The sequence below is a fragment of the Pomacea canaliculata genome, linkage group LG2 (assembly GCF_003073045.1).
Source record: "Pomacea canaliculata isolate SZHN2017 linkage group LG2, ASM307304v1, whole genome shotgun sequence".
In the NCBI taxonomy this organism is placed as follows: Eukaryota; Metazoa; Mollusca; class Gastropoda; order Architaenioglossa; family Ampullariidae; genus Pomacea; species Pomacea canaliculata.
In genome coordinates, this window is record NC_037591.1 from 40,308,815 (window position 1) to 40,332,215 (window position 23,401).

At 38.0% G+C, this 23,401-nt stretch overlaps 1 protein-coding gene and 1 long non-coding RNA gene across 2 annotated transcripts in view; both read right to left on the reverse strand.

The window, feature by feature from the left end:
• Positions 1-23,401, reverse strand: part of LOC112556887 (low-density lipoprotein receptor-related protein 4-like) — a 98,763-nt gene that overhangs the window by 43,634 nt on the left and 31,728 nt on the right. The window lies entirely within an intron of this gene.
• Positions 9,059-10,625, reverse strand: LOC112556918. The gene is made up of 3 exons (XR_003097858.1): positions 10,559-10,625; positions 9,319-9,393; positions 9,059-9,114 (listed from the first exon to the last, which is right to left on the reverse strand). It is a non-coding gene; the product is annotated as an uncharacterized LOC112556918 (long non-coding RNA).

Below are 23,401 nucleotides of genomic sequence, written 5' to 3' on the forward strand. Positions count from 1 at the left end.
GCTAACGATTACAAATGTTTCTTTTTCTTTTCGTTTCTTTTTCTGCGAAATCAGAAAAACCTACATCCTAGACTATATTACAAGCATTTATCTGTGCAAGACATATTATAATTTACAAATTTAAAGCAGGAAATAATTATTTTATATTTTCCTGACTATTGTCTTGTAGTAACTGATGTCGCTGCCTGTCACAAAAGTGAAGACATCTCGTACACATGAGGAGGTCTAGGGAAAGTGAGATGCTAAAGATCGCTTTTCTAGCAGCCAGCACTTATAATATTTTCTCTCCTTGTCATCGCACTACCTTTCCGTTTGTGGAGTCAGGTACCCAGTCTTGACAGGGAACCTGTACACAGATGGGTTTGGAGGATAATGCTCTCACCACTTGACTGTCTGCTGCCCCAGCACACTTGTCACTTTAGGCGCTTTTTATATTTTTGTTTGAAGGTGCCTGTGTTTATATGGCCAAGGTAGTGTAAGTCAGCAGCACACATTAAACTGCTATAAATTGCATTTTAAAAGTCAGAAACCACGATTATGGAATTTATGCAGAACTGAGAGACCTGTACATGTCCTAACATAAAGTAACAAACCAATCACACACCTGCAGAAAATCGAGTCGGCAGTCTTTTGTTTCAAACATCAGGAATGTTAAGGTGATGCGATAGCCGGCTGTTGTCTTTATTATGTAAATGCAATCCTGAATGTCCGGGTACTCTCTAATATTTGATGAAGACCAAATCAAGCCACTAGGGGAAACATATTCACCACATCCTGTAAATAAAGAGCACTAACATTTTGTAGAGTTACCTGACATGAACAAAGCAAAGCTATACAAATAAACTTCATAGTTTAAGAAGGTCTGCTCTACTCTAAATTAAATACAAGTAGTTCCTTTTAAGCAAATTACTTTTTAGCCAATTGAATTTAAAGTAATTTTTATTTGTTTTACAAATTAATAAATTGAACAATTCTCAACATGTTTTTTTTTGTTTTAGAATTTGAACATCTAAAAATAAGTTGCAAATAACAACACACTGAAAGCGAGCTTTTTTTTTTTTGAAATAGTCTGCAACATGCTCATTGGTGATTAAACTATTTGATAGTTTTCAGTGTTACATTTGTAATCTAAGATATCTGATACATACCAGACAATTTGTCCGACGGAACCAGACACTTGCTTTTGTTCCCAGGAGTCGGTAGGCAGATGTATCTACAGCCTCCATTGTTGTTGCCGCATCCATTCGATCCTGTGATGAGACACGTTTTGTTTAAAAGAGAAGAAATACATAATTTTGAAACACAAAAACGTCCCATTTAAATAAACGTGAAAAGGAAATAGGTAAAACCCAGTTTTTAATGTTTTTTGTTTTTTTTTTTTACTGTTTGAAGCAACACTTTCCAAGCTTCATTATTGTATTACAGGCTGTAAGCAATAATTAGTGGCACCATTTTGCTGTGCTACGATATTTTCAATAATCAGACAAACGGCGCTTCTTGTGTTTCGGTCATTTTTGTTTTTAAAAATTCGGGTAATGCAATCCTTTCCTTTGGTTAAAACGGCTCTTTTAATTTCGAGATTAAATTAATGTCATAAAATGACCCTTTAGATGTATGATGCCTTCGCACCATAGTAACAGAATGACATCGGCCTCTAAAATTAAAACAGTAGAGTTGACCTCCTCTACACCGCTCAAAACAGCCCCATGTAACCTGTCCAAGATAAATAAATGATGTATATGTGTACAGAAAAATTGTCTTGTAGAGATGGAAGTAAAACCAATAAAACACGGACATTTAAAAGTAAACATTAGAGGAAAATATAATGTGTTGTGCATTTTTATATCAAGCTCACATCACCATTGTTATCTCAAATTTTCTTGCAGTACAGACTGTTGACTGACCTTTATTTGTTCTTTCCTCGGCATAGACCCGAACATCATTGAGCTTGGGCCCATTGGACTTCGTACGCAGGCTCGGCTCCCTCAGCTCCGCCTGCGCGTCCTTTGCCGACTGTGCGTAGATCGCTAGCGTGTTGCGTTTGCCTGTATTCTGTATAAACCAATACCAGCAAGAGTGCCACCTTCTTTCTAGTTTATGTCATTCCATTTCTGTTCATGTTTTATTTATTCTTTTACTAGAAGGCCAACATGGTGAAAGCTGCTAGCAGCTACCACAAACAAACACAAAAATTAAAAGTTTCGTAGGCACAACACTAACAATGATGTATTTAAAATGCAAGCAATTAATGATTTTAACAGATTCTATACTAAAAGCAAAATATTAATAGTTTTAAATAGGACTTTTTAAAAATGGTATGTTTATTTATAAGCAAATAAATTTAATCTTACTATCAGTGCTATTAGTTGAGAAGCTATCATGGGAAATATTCACGGGACTTGAAACGATGACCAAAATATGGTCTGTAAGAGTCGATTTTAGTTGGAGATAATTTAAGGATCGCCAACAGGATAAGAGTGTATGTTAGTGAAGTTCACGTTCACTTCCCACTCAACTTGACATTAGAATAGACCCTGCGACCTGAGTCCAATCTGCACAGACAGTGCTGCCCACTCTGTGCTGCCCAAGAAGCCGCAGCAGTAGCGCGCCCCGCCGGCCCTCAATGTCAGCTGCCAGACAAATCCACCTCACGCGGGCGAATGTAGTCTAGCCAAGTTACCTCCCCCCGCCGTCTCGACAACGAGAGGTACATGTCAGGACAAAGAGCTGCATAATTAAGACCAAATCTCACATTATTTGAGGATTAATTTCTGATAATGAACAACCTGTCCAGTAACTATCCACTGCCCATTGCACCGTGGGGCTCTCATCACCCGCATCACTCATCCAAACACGCCCGGACAATTATGTATCAGAGCCACAGCGCTAAGTCATAGGGTGCTAAATAAGCCACTATTCCTACTATCATCTAACCACGCATGTGAAGGAAACTGGCCTAACCTCGAACATAGATAGAGGTTGATTCGTTAAAACAAAAAATACACGAATAACGAAACCGTCTGTTAACCCTCCCACCCACACATGCTACTCTTTGATTTTGTTTTTGCCTTTACCTCTCCTGCTTATTAATTCTTTTTGCTTCAAAAACATCACAGCGAAATTATAACAATTTCACTAATAATCGCTCAGTCCACTATAAACTATCTCAACGATAATAGTTGCTCTTTCAGCAACCCCCTTTTCTATATCCTGTACCTCCGATATCAATGTTAAAGACAAATTTGTTCGTTGTTGTATTTTAAAGTAAAATGGTAATACTTACTTATCAGGTCCCCAGTCCGTGACAAACAACTCATTTTGATACATATCCAGGCCCGTAAAGTATGATCCCTTCTGTTTTAAAAGGTAAACTCAGATCTTATGTGCGTCCAAGGTCCAGTCATCTTTAGTAACAGCTGTGTGTACCGCCATCTGCCCGAGTAAGAGTCACCTCTCTCCTCTCACGTGCGCAGATAGCATCACTTTGAATGCACACATCATCACGTACTTCACACGCCCATGTATTCGTTAATTTATTTCTTTCCCGTGATAGTAGGCATGAACAACCAGTAAGTATAAGAAATCCAAGATGTCTAGAGATAGGACGCTACGATAATGATGCAAGTGAAGAAAGTGATATATAGACATTCTTCAAATATTTTTTAAACGTTTTCGAAGCAGTGTTAGTAGAGAATAAAATCGTGTAACACGCTCTGCAGTAAGAACAAATCTTAAAAACTCACATTGAAAATAACCTAAAACGTGCCAAAAAAAAAGTTAACATCTCTACCTCTCTGTGCCAAGCAAGACCCAGCTTAGGACGTTTAAGATGTGTTGGGATAGGAAATGAGTGTTCACGGTCCGACGGCCGTCATGTTACAGTCTCTATCTACTCTTCGTATGTAGTCATCCAGTCAATCAGCACTGATGCAAAACAAAAGGAACGTTTTTTAAAATAAGTTTATATCTCCTCTGTTTGAAAACGACTCAGTGTCTTTTAGTGCAGCTTTGACATTTCAACAAGGATCTCTTTCGTTCTTTGTTTCCTTCCTCTACGTTCAGTTTTTCATTATCTTTTTTTTACAACCTCTTTTTTCGCTTTCCTTTTTCCTAGGTCCGATGCTGAATTAAGATTATTCAGGGTTTTTGCTGAGCCAAATTGGTGTACAGTGCATTAAATTCGTATGGGGGTCCTTCACATTTGGCGAATAGACAGGACCCCTAATCTGAGAAAGGGTGAAAGTGGTCCCTGGACCAGAATTTAGCCTTGCAGAGCAAAAGCCCTTTATTATGATTTATAATAATTATCATTTAATCTGTCTTTACCTAAATCATCTCAATTCAAGATTCTTAACGTGAACTGCATATTCTGTTTCCAGCATTGTCCAGAAAGTATTAAAAAATAAAAACGCTGCAATGAGTTTATCACTCATTTACAAGATTATTACGAATCACCATTGTGTTTGTCCAGCTACGATGTCTATAGCGGATAAGCCAATGTCTGCATCGACGACGATTAATGACTGTTTGATGTCATGTATATCGTTCGTGATTTGTTGGTGTCGGCGTTGTAATAGTTGCTCGACATTGATCCAAGAAGGCAAAAAGAGCCTCTTAAGACATTGACGTTGTAATATCTCACTATTTCAGATACGTTGAGTATGTCGGATACTGCAAACAGCTGGCAGGATTCTCGACACAAAATAATAATAAAACCCTTTATTTCCACTGTTTAAGATTCATCGAGAGCTTCAGCAGCTACTAATTCTGGGCCGCCCACCCATGTCAGTGATATAATAATAGTTTTACCACAAAACTATTGAGACAAGGTACATCACATTGTAGTTACATCTCTTAGAAAAGGAAACGAAAGGCGTTAGTTGAAAGTTGGTGTTTTTTTCTCGAGACTTTGATTTCAGTATGTGTGTAACCTTTAGTAAACTCTGTTCGTTGGATTTAAAAACGTCTCACTGATGATCGATTGTGTCTACAGTTATTAATAGAAATAAACTTTCAAAATTTCGTTGTATGTACAAAAAAGTGCGATTTCACAAGCGATAATTTACATAGGTCAAAGACAAATTTTACTATTTTCGTTCGAACTTGCTGACAACAATTGTATTCTTTACAGTGATTTCGCTGTGATAACAGTAAGATAAAGTCATAAGACTAACGGCAGAGGTCGAGGATGTCTAAAGGATGCATTGACGAAGACATATTAGCGTTTGTCCTACAGTCTTCTCACAGCGAACAAACTTTGTTAGGGTAAGCCTTATCCACACTGATATAAAGACACAAGCCTGATTATTATCAGAGGTCTCTCTTGTCTGACTAGAATGTGACTTTCCTTTATCTCTTTTTGATTTTGCGTGTAGATTGATGTTTGTGTCCTGTTGGTTAGTTCGTCTATTATTGCACTTGCTCTCTTCTGGATTGTTTTCTATGTCTTTGCCATGCAGATTAATTGTGGAACAGTTTGCGGACAGTCTGACTCTACTACCGCAGCTTCGCCATTTCGTATTTGTTTTACTTTGTAATCTTTATATCAGCAGCAAAGAGTTTACACTATTTTAGAAAACTACTTTATAACAAACGTGTTGTTCACCGTTATGTGAGCTGAATTTCTCCCGTGTCCTCCGCAGTCCCTCTCTTCGACGGTAGAACATGCAATACTACTTGCAATTTTAATCTGTGAATGTTATAATTGCTCAAAATTTTTGTTAACCCGTTTTGAATACCTAGCTGCCCAAGTGTTCTTTGTTTTCGAGATTTTTAGCCTTGTCTTTACTGCTGCTGAAGTCTTTATCCGTTTGCCAGGTATGAGTGTATTGGGAATTTTGTGTCTGCTTTGTGCTTTTGCCTTTCTGTACAACATTTTGAACCAATATAAACCTATTTATGATGCTGCTATTATCCTGCTGATGATGATGATAAGAAATAACCCATTGTAATAAGTCTAGAGATATGACCACGATGTGTCTAAGTGACTTTACCTTGACTAATACTGCGAACCAGTCGAGCATCGCTGCCATCAAGGTTAGCGGATCGAATCGTCTTGTCATATATATTTGACCAATAGACACGACCGTCTACTGGATCGTAGTCAGATACAAAGGGTTCTCCAGACCATCAGACTGATTGTAACATTTACTTCGTGTCGATGTCTATGTGGTGGATGCCGTTATAAGTGTCAGTGACAAGGAGAAACTTCTGTGGAATGATTGCTGTGGACAAGATAAAGTTTCTGCGATGCTTTGACCATACCAAGAGTAAGGTTTGATATTAATTTGAAGAATTCACAGTAAAAGTCTGCTCTCTAAGACATCGTCTAACTTACATTTTTTCTTCAATTGAAAAAGCACATGTATGGAGAAAAATATAAGCAGAAGAAATATAATAAAGAATAAAGATAGCTAAAAAGTGAAAAGGCAACGCAAGAGGAGGTGAGAAAAAAAGGACAAAGAAGGAAAAGAAAGAGGAATGACTTTTTTTTAATGTTTCCGCTGTCACATTTTGGTGTTGTTTTCTGTAACACTATTGCATACATAGACCATATGAAACGTGGAAGGAAAAAATATTTAGGACCTACCAGATTGGAAAAGTTTCCAAATCAAAAAATACTCTCAGCTTTTTGGTTTTAACGGAGAAGTTTGCATGGAATGAGCCTTCATCTCTGGTTAACATTTCGGAGAGGCATACAGAGAGACGAATGAATAAACAATATGTGAAAGAAGTAAGTATAAAAAACAGTACCGATCTTTATTAAGGATTTAAGTAAAAATAATATTTGCTGCGAACCTGACTTTCCACAGCCCTCCGAGAAAGCGGAGTTGGATTATGTGTGAGCTGAGAGACATGAGACAATATTTGAGGCCAGTACGTACAGAAATATTTCTAGAGTTTTTCTGCGGATTACATTTTGTGTTACTGTTAATTTGCGTGAGAGATCATTCGTCACTTGAATTACTTGGATTAGTGCGACAGTAATTGTGATTTGAACTGTGAACGTACGTTTAAGGACATCTAAGGTCCTCACAATAAATATTAATTCTCCGGGAATATAAAATGTAACTGTTAGCCACAAACTGACAATAAGTTGTATTTTGAATTTTTTTATACTTTTAGGATCGAATCAAGTCACTGCGTATCGATCCATAAAAGACTCATTCCATTGTCGAGAGATAATAACATTTCTTCTAACTGTATCTGTAGATAACTTGAATGCATGAAGAATGTAATAGTTCAGGTTATTGTTGAAATGCACTGGATAAACTTTAGTGTGATTCGCCAAATTAGTATGTCAGTGGAGATTTGTATATTTGTAAGGATCTATCACTGTGTGATTGGATTCATATTTTCAATACGTTCACACTGGTTGATCTCGTATTTCGTAGAAAAAAATTTAAAACAAAAAGAAAGGCATAAGCAGAAATGGTTCTGGGTTACATAAACAAAGGGAAAGCCATGGAAACTCAAGGTTGTTTTTTGTTAAATGTCAAAACTCGTGCTACTGCGTGCTCTACATGTCCTTGACATCTACCAGACAAGTACACGCAAGGACATAAAAGTAACAATTTGTAATTTGCTGTTTACCTGATGAGTAAGTTTGCTTTGAAGCAGTGCTGGAGAAACTGAGCCAGACCGGGAATCTGATCCATCTGGTGTTAGAGTGACCTCACTCTTGTCCGGAACACTCGTGTTACAGAAGACACCCATAGACGGGGACAGCTCGGAGCTTCCATCCCGGATCTTAGAACGTAAAAAAAATGACTGAATCTCAAAAATATTCATGATGATGACTGTTTACGATTATAAACATTTTATTTTGTTTTATCAAAAAGAAATCTACATTCACACCCCGTCACCTTGACCTACAAGCATGTAACTTTTGCTATCGATATACTGGCTGGAATCATCAAAAAGGTGCTACTGTCAAAAGCCCGATAAGCTCTTAGGCCTTAATACGAAGAAGAAACTATCATCAATAATAAATACATCCTAGATTTCTGTCACCACGAGAGCATTGAAAAAAGGAAAAACTACAAACCCAAATCAGTTTCCAAATACACTAAACTGTGATATTTAAAAAGAGATGAAGACATCTAGGGAAAATTGAAACGGGATCCATTTCACACCATAAAGGACAGAATGATAAAGGGTGTTTTAAAAGATTTGAAAAACATATTTTTCTTAGTATGTGTTGAATTGGTATTACCAAACATTTTCAAAATAATATGATTACAAAAATGTGGGCCATTATGTATACCTATATTGCTATATGTTTATACTACTGTCATGCTTGCAAAATCTGCCAATAATGTGCAGTAGTCACTGGATATTTTAAGCGTTTACAGCAGAAAATATGGTGTGCAACTAAATCTGGAGAAAACGCAAAGATGTTTACACGTGGCAAGGTGAGAAACGTTGCATATGTTTTTTGCAAAACTACTAGGGTGGTGTGGGATTATAAGTACCTATAGCAACAGTTCTTGACTCCAATCATACATTTTTGAAAAGCTATTAATAAGTTCGTGAAAACTAAAGATGTTAGAAATGTTAACGATGGTTGGCACGTTGCCAACAGTATAATGGTTGGGATGAACAAAATATTGGCATGTTAGTTAAGTTGTTTTTTTTTTACCTAAAGACATTGCAGCCAAACTGTTTTTTTTTTTTACGTTTTATTTTGCCTCTTTCCTACATCACGTTTCTCAGAGTTGTTTCATTTTAGATATATATACCTCCGTTTTTAATCTATCTAAATCGACTTATACTAATACAAATTAATTTATCTTTTATTTTCTTTTATTTCCGTATTATTCCAGCTACCTTTTTTGTGAAAAACTTGGGTAACTTGGGTTATTTAGTCGTAACATCGTATAAAAAACATCTTCATAAAAGAGAAAGGTAAAGAAACAATCACAAACCTCCAAAGAGTCCAACCATGCGATCGGTTGATGAGACTCCAATTCAAAAAATGTAACAAATGTCAAAAGGTAATGCGATGGCCCTGTGTGTATTGATGTGTAGGTACAGTTTTCATTAGGCGCGTATGACTGGGGTACAGCGGGGGACAGATGGAGCCACTGGGTGAGGTGTACACACCACCACAAGCTAGAACGTAAACAAAGTTTTTGAGACACCAATGGTCAAGACTAACATGTAAGACTTCATCATAATTAACAGTTGACCTTATAATATGACGGTTTGAGACTTTTTGGTTACATAAATGTGCAAGGGGTCGGGACGAGTAGGTTAATCTTGCTCATTTTCAAAATACTATTCTTACTCTTCTCTGTAACCACCCTGTGATCTTACCTCGTGTTTTCTGTAGGTGGTGCTGAATCACGAGTGTAAACAAACACAAAAGAAGCTGCCTAGTCATCGTGATCACTGAAATAAGAACAGGATATAAAAACATACGCTTTTTAAAATGAGACCAGTGCATGAATTTCAAATAATCTAAAATGTGAAAAATGAAAACAAATTTCAAGTCTTGTTTCGGTCACACTTCCGTGACTACAGTGAACAGTTTTCAAGAATATTATTAAGAGTGAACGGTAAAAGGTAACCTTATGCAAGACTGTCAACTCTATTATTCTTTTATAAACATCAACCTGAGAAAAGGAACATTTTTAAGATTATGTTTAGAATTAGAGATACTAAGAAGTGATAATACGAAACAGTAATAAATATGAATTGACGTATGTTTATTAGAAAATTACTTCCTACATTTATCGTATGAAATTTTATTAATTACTGTAATATAAATTTAGTCAGTATCATCCGATGTATACAGGCTTGCAAAAGGGGAATTGTTTTTTGTCAAAAAAAAAAACAAAACAGCACAAATGACGAGGTGTCTATGTGTACGCGAGTGTCTGTGCCAACACACACATGCACGCATACACACATACGCACATACACACATACGCACATACACACAACTTATCATCTTCAGTAAAGCTCCCAGCAAGATGCAATGGGTCTAATTTTAGCTCCGTTGTGGTGTCTCGAAATTTTATACGTTTTCCATTTTATTACAAGGGAGGTAAGTGTTTACGACAGAAATCGTTAGGTTGACTGGGATTAGCTTCCTTGGCAAGTGTAACTATGTTAGAAGTTTCCAGAAGGCTGAACTGTTCTCTACATCAAGAAGGAGATGAAAGTGTTTAAACACACCCAATGCGAGACACACACACTGTCATGATGCAGCCTGGTTGAAGGCCAGAAGAAGAGGGCCGAAGCCGGTGATAAAACATTGACAAGGGGCAGCGGTCGCCCTGGGACGATACCAGACTGTGAGTTGCACAATAAGGGTACGAATGTTTCTCTCTCCTAGCATCAACTGCTCGCGGACCGGGGACCTACCTGATTCCAAGGCTGTGAACTGTAGGTCAGGATTGCGATTTAACAAAAAAATGTTAACTTCCTCTGTCCTTTATGCTTCTTGATGATGATGATGATGATGATGATGATGATGATGATGATGATGATAATGATGATGGTGATGATGACGACGACGACGACGACGACGACAAAACACACATAAACTCACCTCAAGATGTAATTTCTTCAATCTGTTGACACCGATTTTATCTCTGGTCTATTCACAGTAATTTTAGGGAGAATTGCTAAGATACACTCCTTTCTGTAATCAGCTCTGTTTCTCTGTTTAAAAAAAAGAGAACGAATTCCAAATAATTTATTTCCTTCTTTAAACAACTTCCTTTTCTCGACTCAACGCCATGCTGTGACTCAACGCCATTGGTTTGTCGGTATGCAAAGTTTGTCCTCACGTGACTTTTCCCGATGGTTGGCTGCTCGCACGCAGGGCGGTTTCTACCATCAAGCCAACTAAACAGTCGTGTAGGGCGTAGTCACGGAGGGGGCGCCTAGAAATGGCCTGGTTTTTTTTTAAGATGAAAAATGTTAGAAAAATTGTAATTTTCATAGAATGACATCTGCAGGACATTTTTCCTCTGCTTGTAGGTTCACTTCCCACTCTAGTTTCTCAATTCATGTGTTAGAGGAAAGCCTATCATCTCAGGGTGCAGTGACCAGCTAACCAGCTGAAAGGAAGGAGACGGAGGAGGAGGGGCCACGTTGGTACATGGGGAAGGGGATGCTCGGAAGAGGTTCCACACTTATTCATAGGAAACCTTGCAGTTCAGTAACAACAACACTGACCTTAAGGCTGAGTACAGTGATGACACTAGTGGTGATTAAGATTTGACGACCTGTAGTTTTGTACTTACTGTTGTGACTCATGGTCGTGATTATTTCACTTTCTTAATTAGTAAATTTATTGGTTTTTTAATTAAATGGGTGTATTACACTTTAAAGGTTCTCTGTGTATGTTTGTTTATTTTTTACTCTTTTTTTTTTATTACTAGAGTCGTGTTGTTTTTTGCATACAGTGGGAACGGATAGCTTGTTGTTATGCTCTATTGACAGAATATATGAAATTGGTTGTTAAAGGGAAACTCAAGGCTTGTGATAAGGCTGTGGCGACGGTCAAACGTTTCAAAACTATATTTAGTTACAATTACAGAGCACGAGAGCGATACAGGAGAAATAGAGGATTCGTTTCTCACTTAATTACCACTTATAGCACTAGTTCGGTTGCCGATGTTTAAAAACATTGAAAAAATCCAGTGAAATCGACCGTTGTGTCCTTCCGCCGAGTAACCACGATAGCTTCCCGAGATGGTCAAGCCCACGAGTCTGGGTGTGACGTCAGTCTGGGTGTGACGTCAGTCAGAGACGCACAGGACGTTTCTGATGTCATTGTGACGTCAGTCTGGGTGTGAAGTCAGTCAGAGACGTACAGGAAGTATCTGAGGTCATTGCGGGAGATTTGACCGTCGTCACCTGTGCCTGTCACGGCCTCTCCCTGTTCGCCCCGATAGTGATATCCGCAATTATTGACATTCAAGATGCACATTAGGGTCTGGCTAGTCAAGCACTCTTCAACGAAATGCTTGGAGCATAATATGTCCCACTCTCTGGGCTCCCAAAGCTTTTTCGTATTGGGATCGTAGTCTATGACGCACTCTGTAAGGCTCTGTCTTTCGGAAACTGATGAAAAGAAAATTTTGAATCTCCCATCTTTCTTGGCAATCGGATCTGCGTGTAGCACATTTCGAGCATGGTCTCACTATGTGAATAATCTCTATCACACGTCATAGGGTCACGTGACGGAGAATGAGACTTTGTCGAAGCAAAAAAAGAGTCCCGTGTCATTTCTCTAACTAAACACAACATCCGATTAAAAACCTTCAACTTTTTTCACATGAACACACATATAAATAGACGAGATTCAAGTGGATCCTACTCTTAACGAGCTTCTAAGCAGTTTTATTTTGCCTTTACAATCCATTTAAGAGAAAATGCGTATTAAGACCTATACTCTGTATATTTCTCTAGTTTTCAACAGGACGGACACGGAGCGGATGACGTATTTCTTCACTATAGAGCACACTCATTGCAGACACAAAAGGGGAATAATAATGTACACAGAATAGCAAGAACACAGACACACGAAATCAAGCAGAATAACTTACAAAATTTGTCTTTAGAATGACAAATTGGATGATAAAAAATTAGAGAGGATAAGCACAGATTTAATAGGATTATAACGTCCACACCCAAGGGCTGAGTTATAATGAATATTTAGAAACCTTCGTAAATGTTTTTTCCCGATAAATCATTAGCATTCAAATCAGGAAAGACATTCTTCCTTCTTTTCTCATCTCATCCTCTCTCACTTTCCGTTTCTCGTTCACACCACAGACTTTCTTAGTTTACTCCCTTTTGCGCACAACTCAAGCGCAGTGTGTGTGTGGGGGGGGGGGAGGAGGGGAGAGGGGTTATTAACTAAAGACTACAGGCAGGAAAGACTAATTCTTGTTTACTGCATATTTGGCCCCAGGCGCGTGTGGTATGGGGGGTTGTCCACAAGGAAATAACGTTTTAGACCAGGGAACAAAGGAAAGGACTTTTATAGAACCCTCGTGATGTATTCTGTATGTTTTGACAACAAAGGAAGACTTTTGTAGAACCTCGTACGTCTATTGTGTCAGTGTGTGTAACTAGTATTTGTGGCCCGACTAACGTCAGAGTTATGTCTGATAAATGAGGAAAGACGAATTCTCGACGAATTGCCTGTAGTCCTGTGTATGCCTTATTTCTCCATCCAGCGTGCTGCGGGACACGAACCCTTCCCCTTTGTGACGTCACCTGAATTCTCCACACGCTGTTACTCCCTCTGTGAGCATGTCCTCGCTTCGCCTCCCTTCTGCTGATCCCTTCAATGTAGTAAGATTTATTTCGAGACATTTTCAGTATTTGTATTGTTCCTCAAAAGACCATCGATTGTGTTTTGAATAGTGCGATCTTTAGTTAAGAAGAGATACTGGAGTTTAAACAGCTTACATTTATCTATTAATGAAGATGAATGCGAGATGCTCACTACTTACAAGTCCTGATGCTGTCTATGTCTAGTCTTTGTTTTTGAAAGGCTTACCAATCTTCCTTTGTGTGTGTGTAGTGGGGTGCAGATTTGTGTGTGTGTGTGTGCATACAAAGAGCGAATACGGCATCGCAATGTTCAAGGCATTTCTGTATATCAGGAAGTCAAATATTAATCCCTGGCTTATTAAAGCTCTTCATGATTCTCTCTTGTTTGCTTTTGCACAGCTCACTCGTTACTAAGAGTAACGCTAAGAGATAAGCACTGAATTAATTCCGGATTCAAGAAAAATAATTTCACTGGTCAACACTAAAATTGTTACTGACTTTAAAGGTCCTAATCTTGGTGTGCAGAACACGAATATGACCATGGTTATTTTTTTTTATTGACTAAAGTTTTAAAAGTATTTGATGTCGTCCATTGTCTATGTCTCACCGTGTAAATGTCTCCTGTAGGAATGTAACAAGATCCTAAATAAGCCTGTAATGACGTCATATTGCGTCACATTGCATAATACAGTCATGCACACTTCATACAGAGTTCATTGCGTCATTTTATGATGCAATGCAGTACTACTGACAGGCGGCTGCTGACGTAAGCTGACGTCACAGTGTACTATATATAAAGGTTTAGCAATTAAAATATTTCACACTTCGTGGGATACAGTTTAAGCTGCTGTTACATAAACTGTTTGTTTTATTCATTGAGTTACAATACACAACACTATCCAGTGTGTTAATACCGTAGAATTTTTTTCTATAATTCTGGGGAAGTGAAATTTGCCAACTAGAAGAAAAGTATCACTTATCAAGTGAAGAAGGCATTTTATCTTTACTTCGGATGCAAGATTAGCGACAGAGACAAGCCTTAGGCCCCGTGTACATGTTGTGCTACATGTGTGACAGCTTTTAAAGTGGTTGAAAGACTATCAAAGCCGTTTGCTGTCCCCATGGTGTTGAGCGAACCAAACATGTATATCAGATTCCACTCTGGCTCAGTCATGAACCTATCCTCTGATTCAATGTCTGTGGTATTTTCAGGAACTAAACCTGTTAGCAACTGCAGTTAAATTATTTGCAGCACCGCGATAGCTCTACTAGGAAATGTTATCGCCCTCACGTGTTCTCCTCAAAACAAAACTTAAAAAAAGAATAAATACAAACATTTTAACAGGTAAAATATGTCCCTTTATTTGCAAGAACGCCTCAGGGACGTAAAACTCTGGTTTGATTGCAGTTTATACACACACAGAGTAGCTCAATCTGAAGTTCTCTGTGGAAATGATGTCCAGTGTTACCAGCAAACATCTCCTGTTCTCTCATGTTGATCTTGTCAGTCACCACAACAGGCTGATGACTTGTTGATGGTAGTCTGCTAGGTTTTCTAGTTTGTAACAGACAAATAGGTTTCATATAGACTGAATAAAAGGTCTGCTCATGGTGATACAAGACGATACATCGTTATTGTCTATTTTTGTTTACAACAAATATAGAAATCTTTCTTTTGATCTCACAAGCAATAAACAACAGACAGTCGCATCCCACACGTCAATAGAATTATTACACTTATTCTTAAATCCTCCTCCTCGCAAAGATTATCAGTGACAACATTTATTACAATCACCGAGAATAAAGACAGGGTGATCGCTGGATGTATGGAGGCCTTGTAACGGGTTCCTGTAACCGTCACTTTCACTGGCGAGACACAAACTTACTGACAGAGCTGGCGCTAGGGATGAGGGTACGAGATGGGGGCCCCGCGCTAACACGAGCACCATCGGGAGGAGACAGTCCGTCAGTTGTATTGCCCTGCTACTGATGTTGTGTCAGCTTCCAAAGGCCCGCAATTCTATTAATTTGCCCAGAGCCCCGCATCCCGCTAGCTCTGGCTCTGCTACTGTCATCATCATGATGGAGGTGCACAATACAGATAGCAATAGAGACAATAGGACTAAACATATTCAATAGCATTTCAACATTTTATAGACGTTTACTAAGAGTTCTAGACTTTTGTAACAGTTTATAAAATATTTAAATGTTATCTGTGATGTTCACATCATGACAGCCAATAAGAGACTTGGGACCATCTATTATGTCGGTGTATCTTACGAGTACACATACGAGTACACATACCTCTGCCATTGTATGGTGATCTTGTAGGCATGAATTTTATGGATTAAAGGGGTTGATTCATCCTGATTTGGGAAAAATAGTAATTTGCCGAAGTTTTATTAAGTCAGTAGAAAAAAGAAAAACACACACTTAGTTCAGAATGTTTTTCTCTGGACCAGTTGAGCCCTGGATTGCTTCATAAGCAAATATTCTCTCTTGAATGTCTGTTGATGTGTCTCTAGCTGATTGCTTGCTGATCTGCTACATTCAATAAAATACCAGATCATAACAATAGAAGACATATTTATTGTTTACAGAAGATACAGAAATATTTCTTTGTTTAGAGCCCACAAGCAATAAACTAGACAACAGAGCGACTTCCAACACACCCATACAATTACTACAATCACTCTCATATCTCCCTCCTATTAATGGTTATCAGTGGCAACAGTTATTACAGCTGCCGAGAATAAAGACAGACTAACAGATGGATGTATCAAGGCCTTGCTGAAGGTATCAGATTCTACATTTTGTAACTGAAGACGTCAAAATCTTTTCTAAAACAAAGCAGATTACTTGTTTTACCTTTAAATAAATGTGATCGAGAAAGAAAAGAAAAATAGTAAAATTAGTCCCAGAAAAAACTAGAAAAAAGCGGCAATGATTCCAAAAATGTTAGATTAATTGCACATTACAGAAAATTATAAAATATATACAGACCTTCAAGTTTTCATGTTTATGTTACATAGGAACAAAGTCTTACAAACCATGAGACTCATATAAAACAAATTCATTTTCTTACCTTTGTATCGACGAGATAAAAGTCTTTGTACACAAAAGACACGAGAATGTTCTCGTTTTTGACTTTTTCAAAGAAGAATGTTTTCGTTTTCCTCGGGCGTTGCTATAGCGACAGCGAGACTTTGTGTGACGGTGTGTAACCTTTGCCCTGAGGCCGCAACATCTAACCGACGATGTCGGAGTGATTTCTTATCACAGAAAACTGTAAACTTGGAGATTATTTATGGCATGAGTCATACTTGTGCTGTTGTAACTGTTATGCTTGTCATGTTTAAAGTGTATTCAAAGTAATGAATGTTGAAATCTATTTGTTATGTGGGTTTATTTTTGTCATGTTGATACTAGTAATATGTCCTGATGGTACTTACATTTCCTTTTTTTGATGAAAACGATGAGAGTGGCGATACCAGCGGTTACTACAAAGGGAACAATGACGCCGACCAAAATGATTGAAGTCTCAGCGCCATCAGAGTCTGTTTCCACCAAAATGTAATAAAAGTAATAACAACAATTGCAACCTGGTTTATGATTTATTTCCTCTTCCGTTATAACACACACACAAATTTCTGTCTATTGAGCACACCTGTATATAAGCCACACCCACTACAACTTGTTTTCAATTCTCTGCTTTATTTTGTTTTTGTGACTTCAACACGTAACGTAGGTTACATAATGTTTGCTTGATGAACATGTTTCTCACATCTGTCGTTCTGTATACTATGAGCTCCAGAAGATCAGCTCCATTCGCCATACTCTGTCCATCTCACCACCAACATTCCCATCTGCTCATTTGTTGTGTCTCTACCAGACTACTGTAGCTCTCTTCTTGCTGGCTGGCCACAGTTGTAGTGGATGTGGCTTATATAAGCTTCACAAAGTCCAGAACTTAACTCTTCATCTCGGTCTCCGGCTCACAAATGTGAACATGTCACACTACTTCTTTATTCTCTTCACTGTCTAGCAGTTACAGTTACAATACACTACAAGCTCTTCACTCCATGCTATGGATTCTTTGAAGCTCCTCCCCTCCCCACTACTTTACTGAAATCTTGTCTGTCCACACTCCTGCCCCAAACCTTGGCTCCTCATCAGACTTCCTAATTCTACCCTCCCTGCTACAGAGACTGGCTTATAAACCTCAAATTTCTACAACTTGAAAACTGCATGGAAACAGTTTTGTCTTGCTTATGTCATGAGCAGAGTGTGTGTTTGAGACATTAATCTTAATGCTTCAATTATGTACATCTTTGATTATAATATGTGAGCAGTGAACACTGTAACCATGCGAAGTGTTTCACATGGAGCTCTTTGAAAACAACCATCGGAATCTAAAAAATGATAAAAATCCACAAACACATCCCAAGGTTGTTTAAGCAACAGGGTTTAAAGCCAAGAACAAAAGTTGTGGCATATAGTATACAGTCCACTTTTGGTGGTGAATACATTTTTAAAACAATATTTTCGATAAAGCTTTATGTGGGTCTAAAAGCTGATATTATAGAATGAGTGAAATTATGATATCAAATAGTATTGAGTGTCAGTAAAAAAAGTGAAATAAAATGCCTTTGAAATGCTTTTTCTTTTATTTGAAATGTTGGACCTAAACAAAAGTAAATGGGACACAAAGCGAATCTTTTAACACTACCTGTACTTTCACTTCTTATTATGTGATCGCTTGTTGTTGCTGTTGGGGTAGATGCTGAAAATAGAAATAACGGTTGTAGGTTGTTGTAGCTTAGTAAATAAGATTATCACATCAGTCGGTTATGAGATACAAACATCAAATATCAACATACACAGAAGGATCTGACACTCCTGATGATTTGTTTATACAACACGTTACATATTTTACGTCTACACTCTATTGTAGAATAAGTAATTATAATTGTTATTTCACTGTAGTATTAAACTAACATTTTATTAATTAGACAGAAGCAAAAACTTTCCGAACAGATCCTCAAGAGTTCAATACTTAACTGTACTTTTAGTTCTTGCTGTATAATTACTGACCGGTGTGGTAGATACCGACAAATGTTTCCATAATGAGAGTAATATATAATTATAATACGTGAACAACATTTTCTTGACTTCAACGCCTTAAAAACAACAATAGTCCTTGACTGATTACAAATGACTGAGATTTCTAAAAGCTGAAACTTTCAATACTACATGTACTTTCACTTTTTGTTTTTTCTTCGCTTGGTGGTGTTGGTGAGGTAAATACTGAAAATATAAATATTTTGTTGACAGTTTCAACTACAAAGAAAACTGAAGGTTGGCAACATGAAGGATATTAGCTGTTTACAGATGAAGCTTGACCGATTTCTAAATTAGAGACGAAAAATTTTTGTTTGTTATGATCTACTAACCTCAAAGATCCACGTACACAGAAGGGTCTGACAATCCTGATGGTATGTCATAGACGTTTGACATAGATGGTGAAGCTTTGAATCTTCGTACTTTGATATCATATTTACCAATAATTTACTGTATGTGTAAAGTGCAAATGTGCTTGTGAGTGTGCATCGGAGAGAGTACAAAGGTTAAGGCACATGACAAGTGGTAATTTATGTTTACAGATTGTTAATACATTCGAAATAAAACTACTAGGGTTGAATGAAATCGATGAAATCATATATGTTCTTTTTCATAGCATAAGTAGGTCAGCAGTCGAAGTGATTTCATCATCTCTAACACCTACTTTACTTGTACTTCGGGACCGGGTCTTAAAGACAAACCTGAATCATTTGCGAATTTTTTTCAGATATGGGTCGATATAGGTGATATAAATCTAATCTGTAAATTTCAGCTGTCGGTTTTAACCACTCGCTAATTAATTATCCGCTGGCTAAGTACGCAGTTTTGGTTATTCGGACGTTGAAAGTCTGTACGTCTCCTGCTAAAGTAGCAGTTTTTCAGAACCACAAGAGTTTTGAATTTGGGGGAACAGCATTGCATGGGGTTCGTGAGCCGTGTAGTAAAACCTCTGATCAAGGTCCCTGCCAAGCTACTCGGATGTTACCTGTAGCAAACTGAGACTCGATTTTGACTTGTGTTTCACCTTCACCCAACGGATAGCAACACGGACCTCTCTATGTACTAATCTTCTGTCGTGGGCAGAACCCGTGATGAACACATGTTTCTTTTTGTTAAGCACTTCTTTTAGGCCCTTGGTCACCCAAGGTTTGTTGTTAAGATAAACATAAACTGCTTTGATGGACTGGTGCAATCTACACTTTTTTACTCCTAACTTTTACTCCTGTGTGTTAAATGTCTGTATGAGTATGTATGCCTGCCCTTGTGAGCAAAGACAAATTTCTGTCCTGGGTCTCCTGGACAGACAATAGTCTGATTTGATTTGATTTTTGATTTTGAAGGTGTGAGTATGGTACGTATAGTTCGCCTGCCGTTTATGTCGACGAGGGTAGCAAGAGTTCAGGGTAGCTATCGCCCACAGGCTCGGTTCCCTGGGGCCAAGGTAAACGTTTTGAATCAAAAACCCTACTGCAGCATACATAAATGTAACCCTGACAGACTACAAGAGAGTCAACGTATGATTATCATCTGTGCTCCCCAGGTAAGTGACTACATGACAGGTGAGGTGATGGAGGTAACATCTGACAAGATACCTAGAAAAGACAGCTACGCTAGTTGAGCAATGTTATGTCTACTATGTTTTCTTTTATCTAATAAGCGGATCCTTTATTAAGCGCATGATAACGATCAAAAAACGACATGCTGTCAGTGATTACAACAATGAGACAAGCAGAGAATACGACGGACAAAGGATAAACTAGGCAGACAAGGAATAAAACACAAACATCGAAGACACAGGAATTAGAAAACAAAGAAAATGATGGAGAGTGTCATGAATCTGTAGAAGATCAGGCGGACGAGTCAAGTAACAATAATCACAACTATTAACAACAAGGTAAATGAAGAAGAAACATGAAGAACAATAGTTTGACATTTTCTGTGGTTTGATTTCATATATTATCCGTCTTATTGTTTGTGATACGATCTCGTGTTGTAGTAATGACAATTTAGCTGAGAGCGCAGAGACCTGATTATTATAAGTTTAAATTCAGATAGAAGACATTTACCTCTTTAGCCGCTACTCTGATATAATGATTAAAATGTTCTTCATTTACTTTTACACCAATAATCAATAGCCAATTAAATTTAAAACACTTCTGTTCTTTAATCGTTTTATGACATTGCATTATATGGAAATAGTGACCAGCAGTAACAAGAACCAGGTCATGTTAACACCAAAGGCACAAACAAAGCGAAGATTTACAACAGCAGAAAGCAGCAGGAGAAGGTGAACAACTCAGGAGCCGCCACTTTAGACCATGACACCTGCACCGGGTACATTCTGTCATAATCACAAAAGTAACAGGGTGGACAAGGGGTGGAAAAGCAGCAAAATCAGGAAACGCTATTGAAAGAATCATGTATTCAAAAATGTAATTTTCATACACTTGACAAGTCCAAGTTATAAGGTTGTAAGGCCAAACACATGTTGTACATGGTATCTAAGTTCACATCTAATATGTGTCACTAAATCAACCAGTGTGAACCGGTGAATACAGGCCTTTGAAGTTCAAGTGCCCAAGACGGAGGATATGAATCTGCTACAAGGAACACAAAACCAACCACTTAGTACAGAACACCGTTGACACCCTGGGACATTTGGAACCGCTTCTGATTACAGTAAAGATAGTGGACGGTCTGGTGTTGTCATGTGTTGTCATGTGTTGTCTAGTCACCCCTTTAAGACCTTTAGGAGAGGAAGGGACACTGTAGTGGACAATAAAACAACTGAATGAAGAATGTGAAGCAGTGGAACATCTCATCACCGCTCAAGACATGCGCAAGATAAATAAAACAGATAAATACAGACAAATGAAGGAAACATTAGAAAAAAATGGTGTCCGGTCACTTCATCCCCAGACACTTCATCCCCGACACTTCATCCCCGACACTTCATCCCCGACACTTCATCCCCGACACTTAATCCCCAGACACTTAATCCCCAGACACTTAATCCTTTATAAAGCATTATGCAATGCTTCTGTCACAGCACTGAATTAGAATACGTCATCCCCACACACTTATTCCTGTATAGAGCAATGTGTGATTTCTAATCACTGATTCTTCTATAAAGCATTGTTTAATGCCTGTATAACACAAACAACTCTGTGGAGGGTTGGCATCACGCCCTTCAATCTCTCTTCTCCTGTCATCACCCAACGATGTGGACATTCCTTGATGGTCTACGTAAGGATTGTCAGCTACACAAGGGTCTGTTCTACAATCATGCGCCGGCACAGAGAAACGTGCAAAGAGGAAATACGCTGAGTTAGCAACATTGTAGAGAGATATGAGTCAATGGATCGTCTTCTGTACCTCCGATCATTAGCTTACCTTTCATATTGATTAACAACAACTACCTCGCGAACACTCAAGAACAATTTTCATATCATATTGTTGAAGAACATTAAATTTACTAGCTTATATGAACTTTAACTCATGTTGTAGATGTTCAAATGACGTTGAAGTTAATAGCATGATTTGAATTTGAATTTCAATTAAATTTTTTGCTGACTTCATAATTTTTATAGTTAAGGATTTAGTTTAGGGATTAAGTGTCTGGGGATGAAGTGCTTAGGGATTAAAAGTCTAGGGGGTTAAGTGTCGGGGATTAAGTGTCGGGGATCAAGTGTCTGGGGATTAAGTGCTTAGGGATTAAGTGTCTGGGGATTAAGTGACTGGGAACCGAAAAAAATATATTCTCCTCTGCCTTTCTACAGTAAACTCACCTTCTTGATTTAAATTTCCGGCCAGTAAAAAATGTTTACTCACCTTTATGTATACTCTCCTCGGCATAGACACGAACATCCCTTACTCTGCTATTAACTTGTACAGCGGTCATCATTGTTCCGTTGTTGCCAATGCGATAGATGTGTGTTGTTTGTGTCAGATGCCTGGTAGTAGTTCGCCGAAACACAAACAGAAATACAAAAAATAACACAAATTATCGTAAAGACAGAACTACAAAGTTAGCAGGCGTTTGGCTACACTCAACAAAAGGCGAAGTACAAGTATTAGTGAACCGTCTTTAGTAAGTAAAGCGATATGTATAATGTACTTAGTAATCCACATCTGTAGTCCAGCTGCTCAACCTCAGATGAATTATTAGTGGTGTATGTGTGTCCGTGTGTGAGATGTAGGTACATACAGTTCTTGGATAGTCTTGATGTAAGTTTGTTTGTTAAGATAATATATATATATATAATTGTCACTTGCTCATAACGTTTACTTTTTCATTTGCTCATATTTTTGGCAAGTGACATCTTTTCAACGCTGAACCTTGCAAGGAAATTTTAATATTTTATTTCTAATTTACGTTTATGACAAGAGCAGCTCTCCACGTTTAAAGTGCACAATGGGGCAAATAAAGTTCGTCATTGTAAAAATATTCTCTTTTTTTTTGCTGTAAGATAAAGAAAAGTGATAGTTTACTTTTCAGCTCCCCAGTCCGTGACAAACAACTCATTGTGGTAGATATCCAGGCCATTAAAATATGAGCCCTCCAGTTTAAAATAAACTTCAGAATAATTGCTGTCCACATCCGTCCATCCTATCAACTGTGTGACTGTATCTGCCCAGTAAAGTCTCCTCCCTTCACGTGCGCACCCATGGATCCACCCGTTCACACATTCATAAATGCATTCGTTCATCACAGACATACGTATAAACACAAACACAAGTAAGTATGAGGGAAATCAGGAATGGAAAGACACCAATATGTACACTTACAGCTCATTTTATGCAAACAAGGAACGGTGAGGTACAAGCAGACAACAACAAATCATCGATACTGTTAGGAATGAGGGGGTGGAGTAGTTACCTCTGTGTGTTGGTAGACAGATATTATCACCCTTACCCCAATACTAGATGGACAGGGTGGAAGTGAAGACATTTTAAGAAAAAGCGTGTAAGAGTGAGC